Source organism: Myiozetetes cayanensis, unplaced genomic scaffold (genome assembly GCF_022539395.1).
Source record: "Myiozetetes cayanensis isolate MyiCay16 unplaced genomic scaffold, myiCay2020 scf10, whole genome shotgun sequence".
Classification (NCBI taxonomy): Eukaryota; Metazoa; Chordata; class Aves; order Passeriformes; family Tyrannidae; genus Myiozetetes; species Myiozetetes cayanensis.
This window is the reverse complement of record NW_026086605.1, coordinates 31,787,134-31,811,806: the sequence shown is the minus strand read 5'-3', so window position 1 is coordinate 31,811,806 and position 24,673 is coordinate 31,787,134.

The following is a 24,673-nucleotide window of genomic DNA, read 5'->3' as shown; positions in this document are numbered from 1 at the left end:
ACACCCAGCCATCACTTCTGATAACACAAAACAAAGTACCTTCAAAACACCATGCACCTGTAAAGGCAAGACATGAGCCTATGCATGGGCAAGAGAATACATAATTAGAAACAAATAAAAGCACATTGACTTCATGGATTATCAGATCAGTTAGAGAATGATTGATATCAGAACTGTATTTCCACTGAATCTGAGCTATATTTTAGTTTTATTTGTTGGGAATTTTCACCCCTGCTAGGACAAGTTTGGTGCACTACAAATGACACTTAGTGACCTTTGCCAATGTGATTTATATTGCTACATAACTTAAAAGCAGTAAAGCATATGCAGTTTCCCCATCTCTAATACAGTCCTCATCATTGGTTTACATTTGCTAGAGTTTAATTAAGTGCAAAGATAGAGTTGATGATTTCTGGTGCAGCAAAAAATTTTTCTTTCCCCCGAAAATATTGCTACATCATCTGATTTTATAGTGGGATAGTGGGCAGCTACTTTTGTAATTTAAGCATAGAGTTAAAAATGTGAATGCTGTTATACTTAATTAGATATTCTGTATACAGTTTTTCTTCATCAACTAATTCATACACAGATTAGGGCTGGTTTATTATGCTATTACATATTTTAGATATGTAAAAATACATTCAACCTGAAAGAAGACAACTTGCAGTTAAAAGCAGAAGAAAATTATTCTGATTAACTTCAAGTTATTTAAGTCAATAAAAACGCAGCTAAAAAAATACCTCATGCCGGGATTATTAGTCAGCAGTGATCCTGCTACAGCAGTGATGGTAAAATGTTCCATCAGTGTACTGTATAGCCATGGAGTACTGAGAGATTTTAGCTCTGGCTTAGCCGAGTTCGTCTTCTTTTTTTCCTTTTTCTGGTAATTCTGTGCAAGTTAGTCTGCAATACATCTTCATGGTTTACATTACCGGATTCAGAGGCAGCTTCTACCACATGTTAATGTGTATTCTTAGGGAAGAAGTGTTTATCACCAAGAAGAGCCAGACTGTGTTCAGCTTCAGAAGAAATCCTTATCCCATGATGTGTGGTCACCTGTAAACCATCCATCCCACATATTTCCCATGGAGTATCCATCTTATTTGGCAAAAAAAGGCAAGAATTTAATTTTTAATCAGTTTTTCTGATAAGAGAGTCCAATTTGAGTCCACCGTGAGCTCATGAAGGGGACTTGTCCTCAGGCTCTTGTTCCCATGCCCCACCCCATGCAACACTGCTCCCACCATCTCCTGCCTGCTCAGACCCATCTCTTTTCTTCCTCCCATGCATTTCTGTCAAAATCCCTGTTCTCCTCATTGCCCTGGCACAGCCTGCTTGCCCTTCCTCTCCCCTCTCCATGTTTTGGCCATGCCACGGTGCCTTTCCACAAAGCTGTCCCTGCCCTCCATTTCTCTGGCTGCCTCAGCACCTAAGGCAAAGAGATTTTGGCTGAAACAGCCCAAACCTACAAATAACCCAACACTAGAAATAAATATCCCTGAGGATAGACAAGGGGTGGCCCTGAGCAAACCTAGCCCTCCTTACCAAGGAGCCGCCTCCCCCGAGGTGTCCCTCCAGGGAGCCCCACACGCAGGTGAGCCCCTGCCCACAGAACCTTCCCAAAGCTTTGGCCTCTCCACCCTCTGGGCACACCAGTCACCTGCCAGAGAAGCACGTGCTCCATTTTTAAGGCACCCTTGGTTCAGAACTGCGCATACACACACACACCCACCCAGGAAAATCCTCAATTTACAGCCCCTTTCTTCATAGGAAAGGTAACTCCATTTTGGGTCTGTCCTGAAGACTCGGCAATACAGTCCACAAACACCACGTGGTACAATACACCAAAGGAAAGGGGTTTGCTATTCACATCAGTTCTATTCTTGAAGTTTTCCCTTTGCTGGGTGTTACTTTAATAAAAACAGCCCCTCTTGTCTTCCCTAACAGACTTTTTTTCTGTTAGAGATTCATAATATTCCCATTCTAACACGAGAGCAGAAAGCCAGCCCAGCACCCAAGCCCAGACAAAGCTTCAACATGCACAGACTCTCCTGACACCATGAAGAGGTGGCACCCAAAGCTCCTTACACTGCTGACACTCCCTCAAACAAGAAAAGGAAGTGTTCCACAAGTGAAGGAATTCTCACTGGAAAAATTAAACACAATCCACGCTTAAGCTTTCTTCCTAAGTTTTCTTCAGTAGGCATTGAGGAAAGTTATAGCGCACAAATTTCTGTGCTCCTGAGGACTTCTGATCTACTTATCACTGAAGTTTGCCCCTAATCCAGAAAGGAATTTATTCCAAGAAAGAATATGATTGAAAAAGACCCCAGCATGACATTGTCTTCCATTTCCCATGGTGGAAGAAAAGCATGTTGGTTTGCACAAGAGATAAGAAATCCAGCAGGCAGAAAAGTTGTGACAGATGAAAGGGTTTGGCTTCAAAAGCTCTTACTTTGTACCCCATATGTAGTTTGCCTACCATATAAATTAAAAGGGACAAAAAAACAACAGGAGGAGGAAGAAAGAGAAACCATCAGCCTAACATACTCCAAGCCAAAGGGGTGCATCTCCCCTACCTCCAAATACCTGACTAAAGCAATTTATTTTAGTATTCAGAGGAGCAAGGAATGGTTAGCATAACAGCGGGAAAAGGGATTGAAAACAGTTAGTACTGAGTGTGCATAACAGTTTTACCTGTATTATTTATTACTGGGATATAGTTCTGTATGCAGCATTGATTTCTTCTGCTTAACCCGTAGTAAATGGATGTGGACTAATAATGATTCTTTGATTAGACTGTGAAGGTTTCTTTTACATTAGCAATAAATTCTTCACTTTATATATAAGGTGTGTTTCCTTTTTGTCAACAAGATTTTGAGCATAACAATGCAATTTAGACATTCAGCATTGCCGTTAAACTGAATCAAATGCTCTACTTGGGATTTTTGCCTCATTCCTTGCACACAGTAGGGCCAAGACACAAGAACATTCAAAAGAATAAGCCTTCACACTTGTCTAAGAATGCAGAAAGGGCTATTAGATGGAGTCAAAATGCAGCTTTTACTCCTTTCATGATACCTTTTATTTAATCTGGTCGTAACAGCTGGTTGTAAGCTGGTTTAAGCTGGTTGTAACAAACCAGCTTCTGGTTTGTTATATATTATCTCTATCTCTTTGAGTGGTGTTTTGTTCTGTTGGTTGGGTTTTTTGTTTTATTTTCCACAAAGTGTTTTATTTCTCATGTAAGAAATTTCAGTCATGAAACAAACTGCAGAATCTTTAAAAACAGATTTTTCACACTTAGGATTTGTCCCTCTAAGGCATATATATCACCAGTAATAACATCTTAAAAATATATAAGCAAATTTTTCAGAGAACTTTCTTGCCCTAATTATTTTAAATGAATAAATCCCATGCCAGCAACACCAATACACCTGTGACAGTATGTCTACACTCCATTACTGGCAATTATAAATATCACTGTGAACAGAATTTCTCCCCATGTTATTGCCATATAGAATTCAATATGAGCTTTTTCAGAAGCCAAGCAAAAGTATTTGTTTGGTCTATGAAAAAGGGGGGAAGTGAACCACAGAGCAGCAATTCACCCTTGCCTGGCAAATGATATCTGAGCCTTATGGTATTATTATTATTATTACACTGCACCTTTAGAAGCACATGAAAGCTCAGCATAATAAGGGCAAGTGTAACAAACCAAATATGTGCCATAAGGCACAGCTTCTTACATTTACATTACTATTACTATGGGATCTGATTTTAAGCATGATCTGAATAACTCCTGCCTGAAAGTGCCCTGTTGACAGGGAGCTCCATTGAACCTCTTATCCCTCTGATCACACTTAATGGAACAGTAGTGAAAGATCAGGAAGATCACAAGACAAAACCAAGAGCTCACTTAGTAATTACATCTCCTGGGACTCCTTTGTGTTTTACCTTAGGAAGCTACAGGTCATCACCATCCCTTTTATTTTCCTTTTACTTGTTTGAGCAAACATTTCTGCCTGCCAATCTGCAGGCAAAGTGATTCCCACAGTTACTGTTTTCTGTAAATGTGATGGCTAAAAATCAATAGTCACTATCATTCCTTCAAAGTTCATTATACATTTCAGTGCAACCAAAACTAGTTAAGATCCCCTGGCTGCAATGACTCAACCCCACGAATAAATCTACACAAATGAATAACTATTTTGGGGTCAATGCAATTTTTCACCACTGTGAAGAAATTCTCAAAGAGCTTTTTATAAGGCAAAGATTAGGAATGAGGCAAAAATCTTCCTGGAAGAATGAACACCTCTGTATATTCACTTATTCACTGCTGTAGTTTTGCTCTGATCCACTTTCTAGGAACAAAGGCTTAGTTCTTCATAATTTTTATGCTCCTAATATCCCTGCATCCAACTCCATCCTCAAGAATGCCTCCTACCAGTACTATTTAGTTCATAAATCTAACACCGTTGGAGTAGTATCATTCCAGTTTCACTGAGGAGCCTCAGTTATCCCATTACACTGTGGGAATAACACACGTGTGTCACCTGAAAACATTAAACTAAATGAAGTTGTTTTCCTTATCTCTAAGTGTTTGTTTTTAAGGAGAGGGCAGGGGAAAGGGTAATACACCAACTCCAGAAAACCAAAGGTTTTCTGACCTCATGCCATTCTTTTTAGCTCTTTAAAAAAAAAAAAAATCTCCCCCAAATGCACTAGAGAATCTCTGGGGAAAGCAAGCATCCAGCATATACTAACAAAATGGCTTGTGTTTGTGCTGCCTTTTACAGATCTGCTGAGCAGCAGCAGAAAGCATTTGGCAGCACTAATCAGATCCTGTTTGGAGCCCAGGCAGCAGAGAAATTGAAGAATGGCACCAATAGTGCCTCCAGAAAGCACCAGGTAGTTCTACTCACTGACTCTGTGCATGCCCCCTTTTTATCCTGCCAACATTGTCCTTCCCCATGAGTCGGCCAATTAAATGAGGGGGTTGTGGGAAAGATGAAACAGCAAGGCAAATTTCTTTGAAATGCCAAAGGCTTCTGAAATCAGTGGATGTCTTACATCCACTTCTGAAATAAATGGATGCCTTGCACGTATGTGTTGTCTCCCAAAGCTTTGCATATCCTACATCTGGCTGAGAATTCAATTCTCCAAGAACCTCTTTAAGGTAGGTAATTAGTGTTACCAGTTTTATTTGTTCTCCATAGTTTTCATCTCACTGGCAGGTGTCAATGAACACTTTTTATGCTTCATAAATTTAATTTAAATGCCTTCTCAAACTCAGAGTTTAACACTACTATTTTCTATCTCAAATATTTTAGTACATATTCTTTTTCTTTCAAAATTCACTAGGACAAATTGGGAAGCCTTATACATCACTCCTGCCATCAATATGATATATTTAATGGTCATTTCTTTCCTTTATTATTCTTTCAACAACAGCACATCACCTAAAAGTGCTCATATGTTCAGCCAAAAATTCAGTTGGGGTACTCAAGCTATCATGCTTTTGCAAGGTTCCACAAAACAGATCTTTCATAGGTAGAGAAAAACATCCCAAGTTACTACAGGAAACAACTTTAGATCTTTTCCATTGGTAGATGATTTAAACTTCTAACATTCTAGGTTGCAAGGCAACATCGGTTTAACAGGAGTCAGGATGAAAGCTCTCCTTTGCAAAGGTCTTGCATAATTCTCTATTTCAGCACTGTTGATTTTCCTGTGCAGGTGGAGTCCCCACAGAAAACACCAAACTTCCTGGACCTCTGGCCCCAGTTACATCAGCCTGTCCAGTCACAAACCACTCAGCTCCAAGCAAACAGAATAAACAGACCCCTGTGGGGTGGGATTGTTTCTCCCCCCCAGCATAGCAGCACTGATGGAGTGTTCCCTGAACAGGCTGGCATGGTGTGAAGGCAGCTTATGTAACACCTCATGGACATTACATGCCCAGGAAAGCTGGGACAGGACCATTCCATGGAAGCACTGTAAACAAAAGTACTTCACAATACTTTGACCCCTTCTTTCTGCTTTGTAGTTGGATATAATCAATATGCCACTATCACAAGGATTAAAAATGTAACTGCGAATGTCTTACTGGTGTCCTATGCCATTCTACAAGTGCCATTATGGACCTGTGCTTTTAGGCAGCCTCAGAGTATTGTTATGAAACTTTTTTTCTAAATCCGTATATTAAAGAAAATGATCTACAAAGACCTTTAAAATTAAAGACATCAAATATTTAAGTTTCTGAACTAAGAAAAAAGCCTTTTAAGGTTGAGAGAAGAAAAAAAAAATTACAAGTAGCAATTCCAGAACCAAGGATTCTGTTTCTGTCCCTATTGTCTTCAATAAAACTTACACTGTAAACTGCTTGTCAGTTTTGAGATGGAAACTGCATTATAATTTTTAAAATTTCTAGACAACTCACTGAGAAAAATCATTAAATCTACTTCGAGGAGCAATTTAATACTACCCCACTTCACAAATCCAAACAGCCTCTGAGTTTTACCAAAAGTCAGGTATTTACTCTTATCTCTGATCAGGAGAAGACTCTTTTTCCCCCCTCTCAATATTTTATGAAGTTTACTGCAGAAGAACTACTATTTTAGATACATCAATAAATTCATTCCAGAAATTACAAATAAACTCACAGACACTGTTTAAAGCTCAGTTTTACAGTGTCTACTGCTATGATACCCTGTGTGTTTATAACCGATATATACCATCAGCCGATGGTATAAATGCAAAGAGGCTCACTCTTACTACCATAACAATGAAAAAAATGTTCATACAAATGATAGAAGGAGTTATGGGAGAGAAAGAACTTGAGACAAAAGGATGATAACCTTATAGCCTGATATATACACACTGTCACTGACTATGTGTTGTTTTATGCTGCAGCATTTTATCTTATATCCACTTGAAAGTCCTCAAAGTCAATCTTGGATATATTTTTCTTTGCAAACTATTTGTTATAATAAATGCTGGTTCTCATTTATCTGGATGCAATCCAAAATGATTGAGGAATTTAATAACAGAAAGTGTAATTTGTAGTACAACGGTTTCCTTATAATTAACTTTGCTATACATTTTGACAGGCAGTCTTTAAGATCGAAACTATGACATTTATCAATACAATTTTAAATTATGCTTACTCTTACTGATGAAAAATGGCTCCCTTTTGCATAGCCTTCAGTTCTCACTGTCAAAATAACACAAAATTTGCATGTTCTTCTGTCAGAAACCTATCCTACAGAATTCTTCAATGTTCCTCCTGGTAAAACAGCTTTGTTTCATACCCAATTCTGAAATGCTTTACAATACACAAAAGACTTTCCTTTATGCCATACTGAAATACATGGAGCCTGTTTGCTCTTATAAAGCCTTAACTATTTTCACTGCTATGCTATTTCAACAAACTTAGGGTTAGTGACAGCAATGGACCTGCAGACAAGAGCTAGAAGAGGCATCAAATCACCTGCAAATACTCTGCAGGAAATATGAAGTGCATGGGCAATGGAGGCCTAAATTGCACTGGCTTGTCTGGGCTGCTTGCAGGACACAGCCTGACCAGACTCATTTGTCATTTGAGAGCCAGCAATATCATTCCCTCTCCAAGTCTCTAAGAGGTGAAACAGAGCAGGGCCCTGAAGGAGTTAACTCAGAATGCGAGCTCTGGGTAAAGAACTAAAGGAACCAGAATTCAAGGCTAGTGAAAGATAACGCCTGGCCAAAGAATGCTAACACACTAACACAAAGAACATAAAGTAAGAACACAGAGAAATAAAGAACACCAAAAATGCTAACACATATACCTAAATAGACATGAGGAAGGGTTCCTTAGGAGATAAGAGGCGAAAGAGGGGCATGAGTCCAAAATCTTGCAAAATTCACCATCAGGAAGACAGCCAACTAAGAAAGTTGAAAAGTTCAAAGTGAGGAAGACTTCTGGAATAAGACCCCCTGAGGATGAAGAAACAGGAACGACCCCCAAAAGAACGACTCCGCCCAGACCCCACCCAAACTCCACCTGCTATGAATATTATAATGAAATGTCACAATTATATGAATATGCATATATATATATGCATATTCATATTATTATATGAATATATACTATATAAATATATAGAACTGTATAAATACCTGACTCTACACTGATAACTTTGGGCTAGTTTTGTCCAGCACGAGTTGACTAGCCCCCAGTGTTGCTCTAAAAATAAATAGCTTTTGCTGCTTAAAGACTCAAAACTGTCTCTGAGCAGTTTTCAATGTGCCTTTTGGGGCATCAGAGGAAGGCTGAGGGGAGCAGATTTACAGGCACATTCAGAGGCCTTGCACAGCAGCAGGGATGGCTCCACAGTGGCAGAGATCATTTTGCTTTCTGTAACCCATCTCAGACACTGTTCTGTGGGCTAGCAGAGATCACATGAGTGAGAAACAAACCATCATCAACTTCCCACTGTGCAAAATAAGGCAAATGAAAGCAAAGCACTGAATGCAAATGTGAATGCACATTGAGCTTCAGAAAGTTTATGTGCTTTTGGCTTAGAGTTATGGCTAGATGATAATGCCTCCTTTATTTCACACACCTCCACAGGAAAGCTGGGTAGTAGTAGCTTCAGATATCTTAAATTCTGCCTGATAATTTTCAGATTTCACCTCCATCAGGGCTACAGTGTCAGAAATACCAGATACAGAGTTGTGAAAAGTTTGCAAGATTTGTTTGGGAATTTTGTAATCCAATTATTTAAATGCTGTGATAATACTTAAGAGAACCACAAAACAATCTCCTTTTCTGTTCTAATCTTAGTGAGGAGATCTATACTTTAATAGCTTGATATATCCCTTAATACCATGATGTCCAGACTGCCATGTGTAAAACAAGGACCACAGTACCCAACTGCACAGATCAGCAGTGCTTCAAAGTGGTATCTAATTCAAGGGTTCAAAGTCCAAGGGTACTCCAGTACTACAATCAGCAGCAGGACCAGGCTCTGGGCAAGGCAAGGCACATCTCACAGGGAGCTGGGCTTTCACACTGGCCACAGCAGCACACAGAACCTCCACATTCAGCAAGATGGGTGACAGGGCAAGGCATGAAGGAGGGAAGACTAAAAGACTTCACACAACAACTACAGGTAAATGTAGTAAATTATACTTAATGACGTGCGAAGAACTCAGTTAATACAACAACATCAGCATCTCTACGCAAGGGAGATACCATCCTGTCACAAGCTGCTACAGTCCAGAGGAGCAAAGCTAAGATCATTTGAAATGCTAAATTTAGATTATAGTCCAGCCTATAAAATCTGAATAGTTCAGAAGAGAAATCTTACAAATGCACTGACCCAGAATTTGGCTTTTAAGAAAGCAGCTTCAAAAAATTCCAAATATCCTCCACATGCTGTACTGAAATTTTCTAAGTTGACTTTCCCCATCAAAGTCAACTCAGCTTTGTTGATTTGTGTGATGATCTTATTTCTTCCTTCTTTGATTATGTATATTGTCTAGTGGCTTTGCTTACAACACTGACCATTATGAACCACTTGTGCTCTGTGGCAGGTTGGCACAGCAATTCATTATACAATAAATAATTTTAAAACACCTGAGTCACAGAAACGTGATCATCTGTGGTTTAGCATCCTTTTGACCCTTATACTTCAGATTTCCAGCTACACTTCACTCCTAGAAGCTATAAGGTTTGGGTTTCACTTGGATCTCATTAAAAGAAACCCAGAACTTTCACTGAAGAACTAGAGTACAAGAAAGCCAGATCTCCATGGTATAGAGTAGCTGAGAATGCTGCTAAGCAGTAAGAATTTAACACTCAAAATGTCTGGGCAACTGAGATGTCTCAACAGCAACAATTAATTTTAAATGCCATCCTACTTTGAAATGCCTTGGCAGCATTCACAAATATGCAAAAGGCTACAACATGTAAAGGTTTAGATGCCACTCAGATCTAAACACTTCAATGAATTTCTGTTAAATCATTTTGCTTTTATGCTGCTCCCATGCAGGCCAAACCTGGCTAAGCTGCTCTTGAAATAAGTTATAGCTAGGAACTCACAGGTATTTTCATAAAGGTATTTTCCTTGAATTTCAAAATAAGAGATGGCTCAACAACAATGAAATAGGAGAAAACAAGCAAGCTGCAATGTTCCTGTTTACATTTGCAAACAAGACTGGATGGAATACAAACCACTTCTAGTCCTGGATGTTAACAACATTTCATATATTTTAATAACAATATGAGATCATCCAAGGGAGTGCCCCTAGGTAACGAGGGAAAATTGGAGAGCAAAATGCAGGACTTTTCAAACAAGTGAAAATGCATTGACATTTTATCCAAAACTCTGTCAAAATAAATACAAAAAACCCTTCTCAAACTATCAATTATTTCAGGTATTAAAAAGAAAAAGATAAAAAGCCTAGTCTTTGGTTTAGATCAGATCAGTTCTACATACAGAAGGTTCCATAAGGGGGTTTTATACTGAGTCCAGCTTAACATCCATCTGAAAAATATTATGAGGGAGCCATTACACAAAGTATTACACCAAGGTCCTGGTCTGTTTGTCTTTCTCCTTTCTTGCCTACCTTCTCTCAGTACATCATCTGAATAATTCTTCAAGGAAAACAAACTGCCCTCCCAGGTTTACTGTATACAACCTGCTTCATGAAAATTATAATACTAGTGGTCACCAGATGGTGACATATTTCTTCACGTCACACACTTGCTCTGCTGATACAATACATTTTCTTTTGAAAATGTACATTTTTATTAACACTGGCTGTGTAGAAGTACCTGTTGTTAATATTGCAATTACTTGTAGAAAGAGGCAATATTACTGTGTTATTTAATATATTCAGTTATATAAAATATTCAAGATTAATCAGGTTTCTGTGAAAATTCATACTTCTGCCACAAAATATTCACATGTTTGGATACACCACTGCAATATAAATATCACAAGATAGGTAATCTATAGCAAGATCCCCAGATATGTTATCAAAACAGGAGCCAGTTTACATTTATGGTTCTGGAATGGTATTCCAGGATTAATGAGCACGAAGGCTGCAAGACTCAAATTGTTCTGTCAGTTACAAGATATTTCTTAAAATTACCTCTTTCACATCCAATAAAACAAAAGTGAACATCCTGTGATACCCAAATTGCCTTTGACACCTAGGCTAAAGATCCACTACTACTGGATATTCACACTGGTTTTGTCAATTTTTTAGAACTAAAAGCAAGTGCACACACTCACTGCCCCTTATCTGATGGTATTTACAGACAGCCTTGTGACAGTGTGCTCTCTCCACAAGAATCTCACTTAATGCTTCTCTTCATTCCAGTTGTTCCTGACCAACTCAGTCTCACAGCCAGCACAGCATCAGGACACAAAAGTCCTGCTTATCCAACCTGATTTCCTTTATGACAAGGTAACCAGCCTGGATGACCAAGAGAAGCCCATTGATGTAATCTTTTTGGTTTTCAGCCAAGCTTTTGATACTGTCTCTCACAGGATCCTTCTGGAGAAACTGTCCAACCCACAGCTGGATAAACACATCGTGTGCTGGGTAAGCAATTGGCTCACGGGTTGAGCACAGAGGGTGACATCAGACTGGAGACCTGTCACTAGTGGAGTTCCACAGGGCTCTGTCTTGGGCCCTGTGCTCTCCAACATCTTTATAAATGACTTGGATGCAGGACTGGAAGGGACACTGAGCAAGGTTGCAGACAACACAAAACTGAGAGTAGCTGTTGACTCCCTTGAGGGAAGGGAGGCCCTGCAGAGAGACCTCGACAGATCAGAGGTCTGGGCAATCCCCAACCATAAAAAGCTCAACAAGGGGAAGTGCCGGATCCTGCACCTGGGATGGGGCAACCTGGATGGATGGACAGACTGGGGAATGAGAGGCTGGAAAGCAGTGCCAGGAAAGGGACCTGGGGATCCTGGTTGACAGCAAGTTGGCCTTGAATCAGCAGTGCCCTGGCAGCCAGGAGGGCCAACCCTGTCCTGAGGGCATCAGATAAAGCATTGCCAGCTAGGCCAGGGAGGGGATTGTCCCGCTCTGCTCTGACCTGGGGAGGCCTCACCTGGAATACTGTGGTAGTTCTGGGCAGCACAAGAAGGGTATTAAACTATTAGTGAGCATCCAAAGGTGGGCAATGAAGATGGCAAAGGCCCTTGAGGGGAAGCCATATGAGGAGCAGCTGAGGGCATCATCACAGCACAATAAGCTGTAACAGTGACAGATCAAGCTGTTGAAATAACAACAGATTATTTTATTCAAACATTTTGGAAATCATGCTGTCCAGGGAGAATGAGACCTCTGCTTATCCTAACAGGTAAATCATATCAGGTTATCTACTGAACATATCAGGTTATCTCCTGAACTCTTGTTCAGGAACTTGTCTTTCCAATTGGCCCAAGTTCACAGAGAAACTGAAGAGCACCTCTATATCAACAGATTTCTGTTCTCCTTCTGACTACCATCTGAGTGTCTGTAGCTGGTCCCAGAAGGATCTGAAAAACTGATTCCCTTAAAGCCTATGACATTTTGGACCCATTAACAGTCTGGCAGTGGAAAGTGAACTGTGGTATCAATTGTCTCACAAACTCTCACTACCAAAGCATGCAGATTTGAACTTACTCTAGTTAGGGATGGAGCTGCCTCACACTGCTGAATAAGCTGAAGCCTATTGCAAGCTAGTTTCTGCACAGCTATCATATCTCACAGTTTAGGTATCCTGGCAGGAGAGAACCAAGACAAACTCCTATGAATACAGCACCATGCCAAGGTTGCCAAGGTCCAGCCAAGTCTTCTCCATCTCACTATCAACTTCCCAAATCCAGTTCTCACTGGGACCATTAGAAGCACAAACAGGAGAATGCAGAAGCACTTTATGAAAAATTAGCCATATCTAAGGAAATGAGAACAGAACAAACATCTGTCTGTGACACTAAGGTGAACTGCACTTTTGCTATACATAGTTAAAATGTTTTAGTCCCTTATCCTAAGCATCCTTATGAAACAGCAATTGTGATGGATACTCAAAAATCTAGAAAATAAACATATTCTGGGTCCACACTCCTGGTCTTTCCAGAGAAGTCCTTTACCTAACAAAAACCAACACTGAGCATTCAATGATTTAACAGCCTTCTTGCCACTCAGACACTGTCCCTGCTCTTCCTTAGATGTCATAAGCACTCCACAACTGTTGGAGATGGGATCTATGAAAGCATGGAAGATTGGAAGAGAAACTGAGAAGCTAACACTAATTTTGATGCCTGGAAAGTGCAAAGGAATGATGCAGAGATAGGATCTTAAATGTGCTTCAGAGACTGTTGTGTGGTGGCTTGTGTACTACATTAAAACCTAATATTAGGTTGACCATCCCCCATTTTCCCTTCTTCTCTCCCCCCAGCCGGTAAGCCCTGTTAGGCTTGGCAACACCTATCCCATTGGTCGGTATACCCTGAGATACCGTCCAATCCTGTTGTCCCAGGTTTTCTCCTCCCCAGTTAACACCCGCTTATGTTTATGTATTTCCCTTTATCCAATAGTCTGTAGCGGATTTGCATGCTCCGCCTAGGTACCTCCCCTTTTTCAGACTGTTCTACCTCAGGGGGTATAAAAACCCTCCATTTTGTTAATAAAGTTGGATCAGCTTTGGCTTTCAAGGTGTTCACATCGACTCAGTGTCTTCTTTGTGGGTCACGGCTCGGGTGAACTTAACCTAGAAGCCCTTGTTTCTGCTAACCTTAACAATTCACAAAGCAGCTTACAAGAACCACTGTCGCTGGTCTGTTCCCTTCCTGGCAACAAGACTGCGACACACAACAGCACAGGAAAAAGCAAGGTCAAACAGCAGCACTGATAATAGCAGGATTTTGCAGTGGCAATATCAGGTCAAAGCTTCAGTGAAGTCTGGTTTGTTTGAAATACACAGGGTCATTTTAACAAGGTTACTGTACCACTCAAAAATAATCCAACTATGTAACCCAATCCTAAAGTCTCACTGCACAAATAGGTAATCTCTAACCATTCTCTTCATTTAATACATTAACACCACCTGATTTCGTTGCAATTTTTTTTTCACTAAAATAGTAAACCCTAAACTCTCTAGCAAATTAAAACAATTAAAAATTTAAGTGAGCACTAAGTCAACATTTTGGTGATACAATTATGTATTTGGAATTAGATATTCGCAGTCTGCAAGTGAATTTATTTAGGCCAATGTATCAGCATCATCAACAAAAATATTCATCATAATTACCACTTTCATCTGGCAGAAATTAGTAGCAGATGTTACGGAACTTTTCCACGTTTATATTCATAGATGCTTGACATTCCTCTATTGAGTTCAAAATAAGAAAACACAGTGAAAAAGAACCCCATGTTTTGAATCATAATCTGCACTTATTTTTGAGTACCATCTTGAATTTCAGCAGCCATTGCTTTTAGGACTCAGTCTTCAGCAAGGCAATTGGCACCACATAAAGGATGTGAAACACTAAAACGGAACACTGGCTTGCAGGTCAATTACTCCCAGTCACTATAAACATTCCCTGGACACTGATTCCATAGACACCACCACTTCACCAGTAAGAAGTGTCAGTCCTACTCTGCAGCCCACTGGTAACCAGAGTAGTGGATTTTACTTGTATAGTAGGGCAGCAAACTCTTCTACATTAAGGAATATTTTCTTGGCTCAACCACACTTACAGCTACAACCATTTACTGAGTAATGACAACATTTATGATTTAGGATGGAGAAAAACGAACTCTAAAACTGTTGTGGTTTTGCCCACCAGCCCATCCCTGGGGCTGAGGATGGTTTTGTCCAAGTGATTTCCGGACAAAAAACCAATCAAAAAGTTCAGTGACGCCTTTGCTAATTACATCTTTAAGAAAACGGAAAAGAAGGTTGGTTGCGCAGTTAAAATTAGGAGCAGCAGCCATGTAGAAGAGTAGCGGGCCTGAGGAGGGCCAAGGCCCCCTCCTCCCCGGCTTGGGCCGGGGTGGGGGGGCAGGTGTAGTACTGAAGCCCCCCTTCTCTCTTGTGAGAGAGTGAAGAAAAAAAAAGGTTTAAAAGACGAACTGCTTAGATGAGAAACCGCTGCAGAAGAATTCCAGCCATGAGATAACGGGACTTCCAAGGTCAAAGCTGGCAGCTGAAGCTGCAACAAGAGAGAGAAGAAAAGTTTGAAGGGGGGAGAGCTGCTGTTCTTCTCCCTTTCACTCTCCCTCCCTTCAGCAGGGTAAAGACTGAAAAATAAAATCCCTGCCACCTGTAGAAGTTTGTTGGGTTGAAGAGACCCCCCGTGCGGCTCACAGAGGAGCCTGTGGATGCACCAGAGATTTGTGACTTTAACAGAAAAAGAAAAGCCTTATGCTGGAGCAGGAGCGGCTCGGATGAGGCAGAGTCCTGTTAAAGACTTTGTAACCCTCGAAGGGGACGATGCTTATGCTGGAGCGAGACGGCTCAGATAAGCTTGGGATCTCAGTGAGAGATCCATGCTGCTAGTGCTGAAAATTTGTGACCCTGAGAGAACCTACGCTGGAACAGAAAACGGTTCGGGTAGGGATGTTGGGATCCATGCTGCTGGTGCTGTAGATTTGTGATCCTGAGAGAACCTACGCTGGAGCAGAAAAACGGCTCGGGTAGGGATGTTGAAGATTTATGACCCTGAGGGGAATGAGAGAACCTACGCTGGAGCAGAAAACAGCTCAGGTGGGATATTGGGATCCGAGTAAGGGATCCAGACTAGACCTATGCCGAGAAGTCAATCAAGGACTGTTCTCCCATGGGGAGGGACCTCCATAGGGAAACAGGGGTGAACTCTTAAACCATTATCCCCTGTAACCCTGTGGAAGAAGATCCATAGTAAGCAAGTGTCCCCTTGCAAGCCTATGGAAGGAGAACCTTCAGGACCTGGGTAACCCCCAGCTTTCGGTTTTAGCCCAGGAGGGGGGTAGACCCAGCCCTGGAGGCCAACACAGAGAGAGAGATAAAGAAGTTCCAGCTGCGACGAAAGTGCTGCAGAGTTACTAGAGAGAGAGAGAGAGCTGGAATTCCGAGAACAGAAAAGGACTGCTTCTCCTCCTTGGACTGACATAAAGGGAGGTGGGGGGAGAAGTATCTTCTGTAAATACATAATGCCTTTTACTTAAGTAAAATTATTGTAGATATAATTCTTTAGTTTTAGTTTGATAATAATAATAAATACTCATACTTTTTTTTCAATTCAGTCTCTTTTTGTCTGCATAAACCTTCTCTCAACTGATAGTAATTGTATGGGGGGTATAAAAGTAAATTGAGCCAGGGCGAAACCACGACAAAAACCAATATACCCACACACCAAAACCAACCAAACAAATCCCAACAAAACCCAAAACCAACCAACCAACCAAACCCTCATTGGTTGCCCAAGCAAAATTATCCCCTTTTTTTTTGCTGGTTAGGAATCACACAGCTCACAGAGGTGACAAATTTTGGGAAGGGCAGAGAGGCAGAGTCACGTATGTACCTGCAATGCAAACAGGTGAAAACTAGTGAAATCAAGAATCAGATGATGAAATTCAAAATACCTACAGGCTATTTTTGCTTTCACACAATATATCATCCAGGAACAAAGTGCTCTGAAAGAGGTTTTTATTCCTTTTCTTCTTCAAAGGATTATTTTTTCAATAAATTGATTTGCTGCATTACACCATGAGCACTCAGACAAGGAAAGTAGCAGGGATCTGTGGCAAGGAGCACACAGGAGAGAGCTGCCTTTTTCCTGGAGGCTCCATGTGCTTCCACTGCCTCCTGAGATACAGCAGATAGGTATTAAAATGCAAAGGACCCAGTTATAAGGACATAACAGGAACCTGTAGATTTATTTCCACATCTTTTTATTTCACCTTGCTCTCCCTGATGATATGAATTCTTCAAGACTACACTGTTAAGTTTTTCTAGTTTATTATTTTGTGCCTTGCTACAGTCCTAGCTCCACGCTAGGCAGTGTGAGGACTTCCAGCACACCCACAGAAGAGGGAAAGGAATGCTGTAGCAGGAAGGGGGATAAAGTGGTGGGGAGGAAAGCCAACCCCAAATCTTAATTATTGTTCTCCTTCAAATCAGGCAGGTATAATTACCAGTAACCTGAAAGATACCTCAGAGACAAAGAACTAGAGAAGTTGGCAGGAGGGACAATTGGAATTATAAGATCAACAGTGTCACTTTAGCAAGGCAGTAAAAAGAAAGCCACAGTGCCTTGGATAAAATACTACCAAGTCTAGCCCATAGCTAGCAAGGTACTGAAAAAGTCCTGATGTGCCCTTAACTCCTGTTTTACAGTACACAGAACAAGCAAAGAACCAGATCAAAGGACTGCATTGTACAAAAAAAAATATACAGACTACATAAACTGGTAATAAACCTGAAATATTCATGCAATGTCACTCTGTCAAAGCATCTGTTTAGTCTACCAGCTAAAGCACTAGCGAGAAAAAACCCACAGCACTGCAGTACTCCCATTTATGACTGAAAAAATAGAGAAATACAACTGTTTTCATCCTATTGAAATCATGTATTTCCTTAAAATTACAGATTATGACACTTTAACTAAAGAACAGTGAGGGAAGTATATTAATTTAGGTGGGAGCCCCTGGTGGTCTAGTGGTTAAGGGCGCGGCGCTGTCACCACCGAGGCCCGGGTTCGATTCCCGGTCAGGGACACTCCCTGGGCAGGTGGAGCTCGTTAACCCTGTAAAGGCAATCCATCTACGTCCTGAGGACCTCGCTGTCACCGTCCAAGCTCGCTTGGCCCCAGCAGATGAACCTTAGGATTAAAGGGTGGGCTCAGTTCCGCGCACACTGTGTCTCACCTAGGGAAAAAAAAAAAAAAAATCCAATGCGCAGGCTGGAAGGTGTAAAGACCTTTCCCAGATCTTTGCTCGCGAAGACTGGCCATTATTATTATTATAACTACAAATAGTTATAAATCTGTACTTGTGGTTAAATATTCTTGAAAACAGATGTAAAATGTCACATCTACTGACCTAGATAAAGAGTGCATTATCAGATGTAAAAGTAACTGGATATCAAGATAGAAAACCAAAAAACTTTGCTGTATCTTTAAGTATGTTTGACTCTCTAAAGCATAGCTACATTTATAATTTTGAATTAATGGTGAATAATAATATTTTTAATCCAATATAAATTGTTACTGAAAACTGGGCATACATGTAGCTTTATGTTGTTGTTTTGTTTGGGGTTTGGGGGCAGTTTTTTGTTTGTTTTTATTTAAAAAAAAAAAGAATCCTCCTTGTAAGCATCACTTGAATTACTCCTCAGAGGGGAGACTCTGTTCCCATCCCCAACAACTCTTGCTATTTTAAAGGTAGAGAGGCAACAAAGCTCTTCAAAAATGCACAACATAGCCACAGGCTTTTATCACAGCTCTTGTAGGTCTCCTGTTTAATGAAATACCAATGGAGTGGAAGGTAATTATAAACAGTAACCCGGAGGGTACGAGAACAGGAACCGGTTGTACTGTTCTCAAAGCCAGCTCAGAAATCTAACAGAGATAAATCTGACAGAGGGTGAGCAATGTATTATTAACTATTAATGTATTTTAATCAATGTTTTCTAGATTGTTCTGGGAAAACGTATCGGGGAAGGTAACAATACACTCACATACCCACTGAGCTCAACTCTTTATACAACGTTCCTGAACTGTCTATAAACAGTAGTTTTTACAAGCACAAAAGTAAAAGCATCTCATGTCTAGCAGCAGCTGTATCCATAGGATACCTCTGCTCCCTCTGGAGCTCATTCCTGATTCACAAGGCAAGAATCCCTTCCTCAAGTATGTGCCATTAACTTGCCCTTAACTCTCCTTGCTGTTTTCAAACCCTTAAGCTTCCCACAGACAGCTAGTAGAATGCAGGGAGATCCACAAGCTTTCAAATAATTAATCTCTCCGATACTCGTCTTTTCAATCAAACAGTTTTCTTCTACAATCAAAGAGTTTCTTTTTCTACAAAGTGAAATTTTGTGTAAGTTCTTTGTTAAAAACCTTGACACAGAACAGACGTGAATTGCCTTTCCTCCATAAAGACAACAGGAAAGTTACTTCACAACACATACATGAACAGGATGATGAGAGGATGGGTTACATATCATGTCTGTGGAGATTCCAAGTGTTTCATGAATGTGAAGAACCAAGTATACCCCATTAACTGAGCTTATCTTGCATTCCTAATTACAAGGAATATGGCTATTCCACGCAAAATTGGTGTAAGAGGGCAACAGACAAACCAAACATACATCTTAGAATGATGCACTGCATCAGGTCAGGGAAAAACACAACCATTGTGAAAATTAAAAATAGGAGGCACTTGTACCTTAGGGCCTTACTTACTTGCCACAGCTCACATGAAATTCCAGCTCTCATTCTATGAATTCCCATTAAAAAAATGGGGTTTAAAAAGAAAAAAAAGAAAAAAATCCTCTCATTTTAACTTATCACCACATGAAGTACATGTGCACTTTGGGGTTTTTTGACAGTAGTTTCCTCTTTGATTCAAGTATTTGCATTACCAATTGTTTTTTGTCTTTCCTACTGGGTAGCTACTTAGTCAGTGTTAATCAGGCTGAGGATTTGCACAGTTCCACTTGTCTAAAGCACAGCTGTTGCAGCTCACACAGGTACCTCCACATGCAAGCTGAGCAGGCAGAGCATGGCTGAGCAGATCAGAAAAACTAACAAACAGTCCACCTTCCTCAGAAAATTGAGAATCTGGGACCAATGTGCTTTGTGAACATCCTGTAAGTCTCAGAATACAGTCATGTATGACAAAACTTCAAGGTAAGAAGAGAGTTTATAACTGTATAAATTTTTCACTCTCATACACAGCACATAGACACAGGAGATGAAAAGGAGCCTCGGGAAACACGTATCCATTGGAACACAGGCTTCCCAGGGCAGATCTACTTGTGCAGTAGTGCAAAGCAAAGAACAGGCTTCTGGTCCTGCCAAGGGGCTCTATCCCACAGGACACCAGCACATGCTCATGCTGTGTATGCCATGCAACACTCCACCTTAGGGAAGCACAAATGAAAACTCCCTGTCCTTCCCTAAGGTGCTCAGGGATACCTTGGGTTCTGATTCTTGTGACTGTGCACAGTCACTGCTGATGTTACGACGAGTTCAGAGATCCATGTGCCTTCATTTCCCTGCTCACTGCTCCACATAATCCCTCAAAGAGTTACTCTCACTGTTTCATCCCTCCATAATGAGTCTTTCCATATCTGAGTTTTCCCTTCACTGCATGCAAACTGACATGGTTTAACATCAGTGAAGCAAAGAATGCAAAAGACTGAAGTAAATATAGCTAGAGCTAGACTGCCTGATTTGGCTTCAAAATGGGTGGTGGAGAGACAAAGTGAGCTATGAAAATTATACATGTTACAATGCTAATTAAGCCTTGTCTCTTCCATCTCACTAGAATATTTCAAGTTTTCTGTAAACTCTGTAGCTCATACCAACTTCAGAGCAATCTGTCACTTCCAAGCTTCTCAAATACCCAAGTATAGAATTTTTAAGCCTAAATTTAGTCACTGGATTTGAAAAATTTTTTATACTGAAAGGGATTCTGGAAGAAGCTTCTCAATTGTAAGTTAGGGTCTGGGTCCAGGCTGAAACAAAGGATATCATTCAGGAGCAGAACTTGTTTACTTAAAAACATCCCTACATCAGACCTGTGCTGAGTCACACATTCTCACATATTTAAAAAGAGTTGTACGATTCAAGGTTGATTGGGCAGGAGATCCAGGATTACACCGAGCCTGTTCAACACCACATTTTGGAGAACTTTTCCCACACAAGAATAGAAAGATTGTACTGTTTGGGTTTGAAAGAATAGTAAGAAGGTACATCAAATCCCATAGACAGAAGTTATCCTTAATTAAGCAGTACAAAGCCATCTGTGATGACCTGGTTGATAAATCACAGCAGAGGGACTGACTACAACCACAGCAGTAGAACAACAAAAGTCTGAAGTTGTTTGGATGTGTTCAGCATCCAATGATAGAAAAGAGCATCGTGCACATATAAAAGAATGACTCTAGTTTGTTGCTCTTTAGGACCGGTGTATCCACAGAGTTGAGCGCTGATCCGAAAGAACCAACTGTGCTCTAAGTAAACCTTAAAAACAATCCATGCAATGTATGTGTTGCATATTAAAGAATACTGAAAGCTTACACTGTAACTTGTAACTATCCTGGAGAAAATCATGGAAACTATTCATGGACAGGGGCCAGAAAGGACTGGATTGTAAAGGAAATTCACTCAATCAATGAAACTGTAAATGGAACACAATAAAGAAAGTCCCCCATTACTGAAGCACATTTATTTCCACTGAGAAAATAAACCACTGCCTTTAAAGTTATTTTCTACTTTAGAGTTTCATAAGGTCTTCATTTTTTACAGGATATCTTTTGCTAATTCAGCTTTTCTAGCCTGATTGGAACTTTTAAAAAAAAACAGCAAAGATGACTAGAATGCAAGATTAGACCCCCAAGGAAGAGCCAGGAACTGGCTGGTAAGCCAGGTTCTGTGTTTGGACACCTGAATTAAAGGTCTCACTCCCATTCACCAACTCTGTCACTGGACACAAGCTGTGCTGAATGCTTGCACAGCAGATGAGACTATCTAGAACTTGGGTAGCTTATAAAAACCACTTCTAAAAACCTTCACCTGACTGAAGATAAGTGAGTTTATATGATTTTAGTAAGCAACATTACGTTTTTTAACAGTTTTATTATTGTAACGTAATAGAAGTTTAGGACATGTAGAACTTCAAATGTATAGGAGTATCAAACAACATCAGGTATTTGAAACCTTTTTCTTACTTTCAAAAGGGAACAACTAGGCACCTACACGACAGTCTTGATTAAGATGCTGCTTAAATTATAGTCATATTTCATACATAGTGAAAAGCTGTCAACTCCTGACCTCACAGATCAGAGAGCCAGACAACTAAGGCTTCTGCCTATAATGAATTGCAAAATATGGATTTAAAAACAAAATTATTTAGGTCTGGCTTTAAAATTAATTCAACTATGGCTTAACTTGTTGTCCCAGGTTGGACTTGGCTCCCAGCCAAGTGCCTGGACCTCAGGGACAAAGCCTTCCCCCTCCCTCTCACTCTCGTGCAATTGATCGAAAAAATCACGAAAAAGAAAATCAAAAGAACCCAAACCGAACTGAATTTTAAGTGGAAGATTTTTATATAAAGAAAATTATATACAGGGAACCCCCCAAAGGGGAAAAGGGAAGGGAAAGGGAAAAGGAAAAAGGAATAAAAAGGGATATAATGTAAATACTTCCCTCCAGAGATAGCAAACCACACCACACAACCGTCGGCACTCTCTGCCTCTCAAGGCCAACCAGATGCGCTAGGCCTCACTCCCTCGCCCGGGCAGAGCGACAGCAAAGCTACCTTCGCCTTCGGTCCACCGGAAGAAAGAGAGCGAGAGTTTCCTCTCTCTTCTTATTTATACTTTTGCTTACGTAAAAATCGTATGGAATACTGGGAACATGGCTTTGGTTCCTTGGTTACAACCTGGTCACCAAGGAAGGCCTAGTCTTAAAACTACTACACTTGTCTTGTAAAATGTGAATCAAATTATTTTGTAGGTTTCACAGTTTGTTTCACTACTCTTTCATCACAGTACATTCAGACTGTTTTAATCAACATCTTTCTAAAAGCCAGACAATGTTCCCTCTTGCTGCCACATCACTGTTAATGATTCTGTGATGGGGAATACAGCAGAAGTAGAATTTAAGGCTGTTATGGGAATAGCAAAACCTAGCTTTCATTTTCAAAGTCATATAGACCAGGAAGCACTGACAGATACAAAAACCCCAAACAAAGCAGCTTTTAGGGCATGGCTTCTCAACCTTATCCACCCGGATGGAGTCTTGGGTGCATGTGGGATGTTGTTCAACTCTAGGTCAGTACTGTTGTACAGTGATTTGTACTGACCAGGGCTAGAGCTTTGGTAATCCAAGTACACATTTTCTTTTCATGAAAATCATAGAGTCAGTTTGAAGAGTCTGGGGGAGTAACAAGGGATTGCTACACCTAAAAGAGCACCCAGCTGAAAAAAACCAAAACTCCTAGTGATGCAAAGAACAGACCTAACTTAGTTTTGCAGTAGAATTAAGGCCTCTTGCTCCCATCCCAATCACATCCACATGAATAATAAATGCAAGCACAGACTGGGGTAGGTGAGACACCCACTTCCACACTCACCCTGTGCCAGAAGAGAGAGGACACAGTGGAAAGGGACGTGTGGGGAATATTAAGAGTCTGCTGTTATCCCTTCCTCTCCTCAAGGAAGTGGATGGGGAGCTCACACTGCTGTTAATATAGACCAGGACCAAGATGTTAACACAGGGCTTGTATTTAATGGTTACCTACCTGTTTAAATCAGTAGGAAGTTGTTGATTTACAGGAATCAATGAACTGTTATTGGCCTTACAACAGAAAAACATAAACACAACAGAACCCATCATGATCCCTGTGCTGGGTTTATAATTGCTCACTTTCAGGAAGATGCAAACATGAATATATAGAAAGTATATTCAAGCCAGAATTAGGCATTCTCACTTGGTGCTGTTTCCTCTGCCGGAAGTTAAATATATCTTCCTGATTGCAGACATAAGCACACTTGCTCAGCCCTTCAACTGGTCTGATAAATGGTATGGTGGTTTTCCAAATCTACCAGGACAAGTCAGGTGACAAATGATTTCCATTAGCTCCAGCAGAATGGAAACAAAACAGATCAATACAAATGATTTGCAGCAAGTTCAGATCATAAATTTCCTTTCGCCCAGTTCCATCATTTTAAAATAGAAGCATTCTCCCCACACAATATGAAAAAAAGCAGCAGTGATCCAGAGATTTGATCATTCCAGTTACGACAAACTGCTCATGATTTCAGCTTGGAGTGCTTTTTAATCAAGCATTAATTATACTCCCTGATACATAACAGCATTATTTTAAAAGATGACAAACAATAAAAATTGTAACAACCATATTATTTTCAGAAAATTAATCAGATCCTACTGTTGTGTAAAAGCCATAACAGTCTTAAATTCTACTTTTACTGTACCAAAATTACCTGCTATTTTGCTTTTGCCCTTCCTCATTTGTCTATAACCATTTCTAAACCCTGTTTGTGAAAGATATTTTGGGGGTCAATAATTCTTGTAGCTTTGAGATCAAACAACAGACTTTGAGCCTGCACTGCAAGGAATGACTTGTTCTTCATAGCTGGCTTTATTAGCTACCTAACTAGAATCCCAAAGTATACTTAACTACTCTAATGTAGAGAGGAGATACTAATAAGAGCAGATTCATAAATCACTGTAAGTCATCTATACTTATGACATAGATATTCAAAAACAACAAAAAAATGTCAGTGAGGCAGGAAAACCATTAATTCCCTCAGGGAAGGCTTAGTGCACCCCACTTTCAGAGGTACAGAATACACTTCCACAGGAACATGTTTTGGAGACGACTGCCTTGTAATTAGTTGCTGTAGGGACAAACAAATGCAGATGTTTGTCCTATGCAGTTACATTCC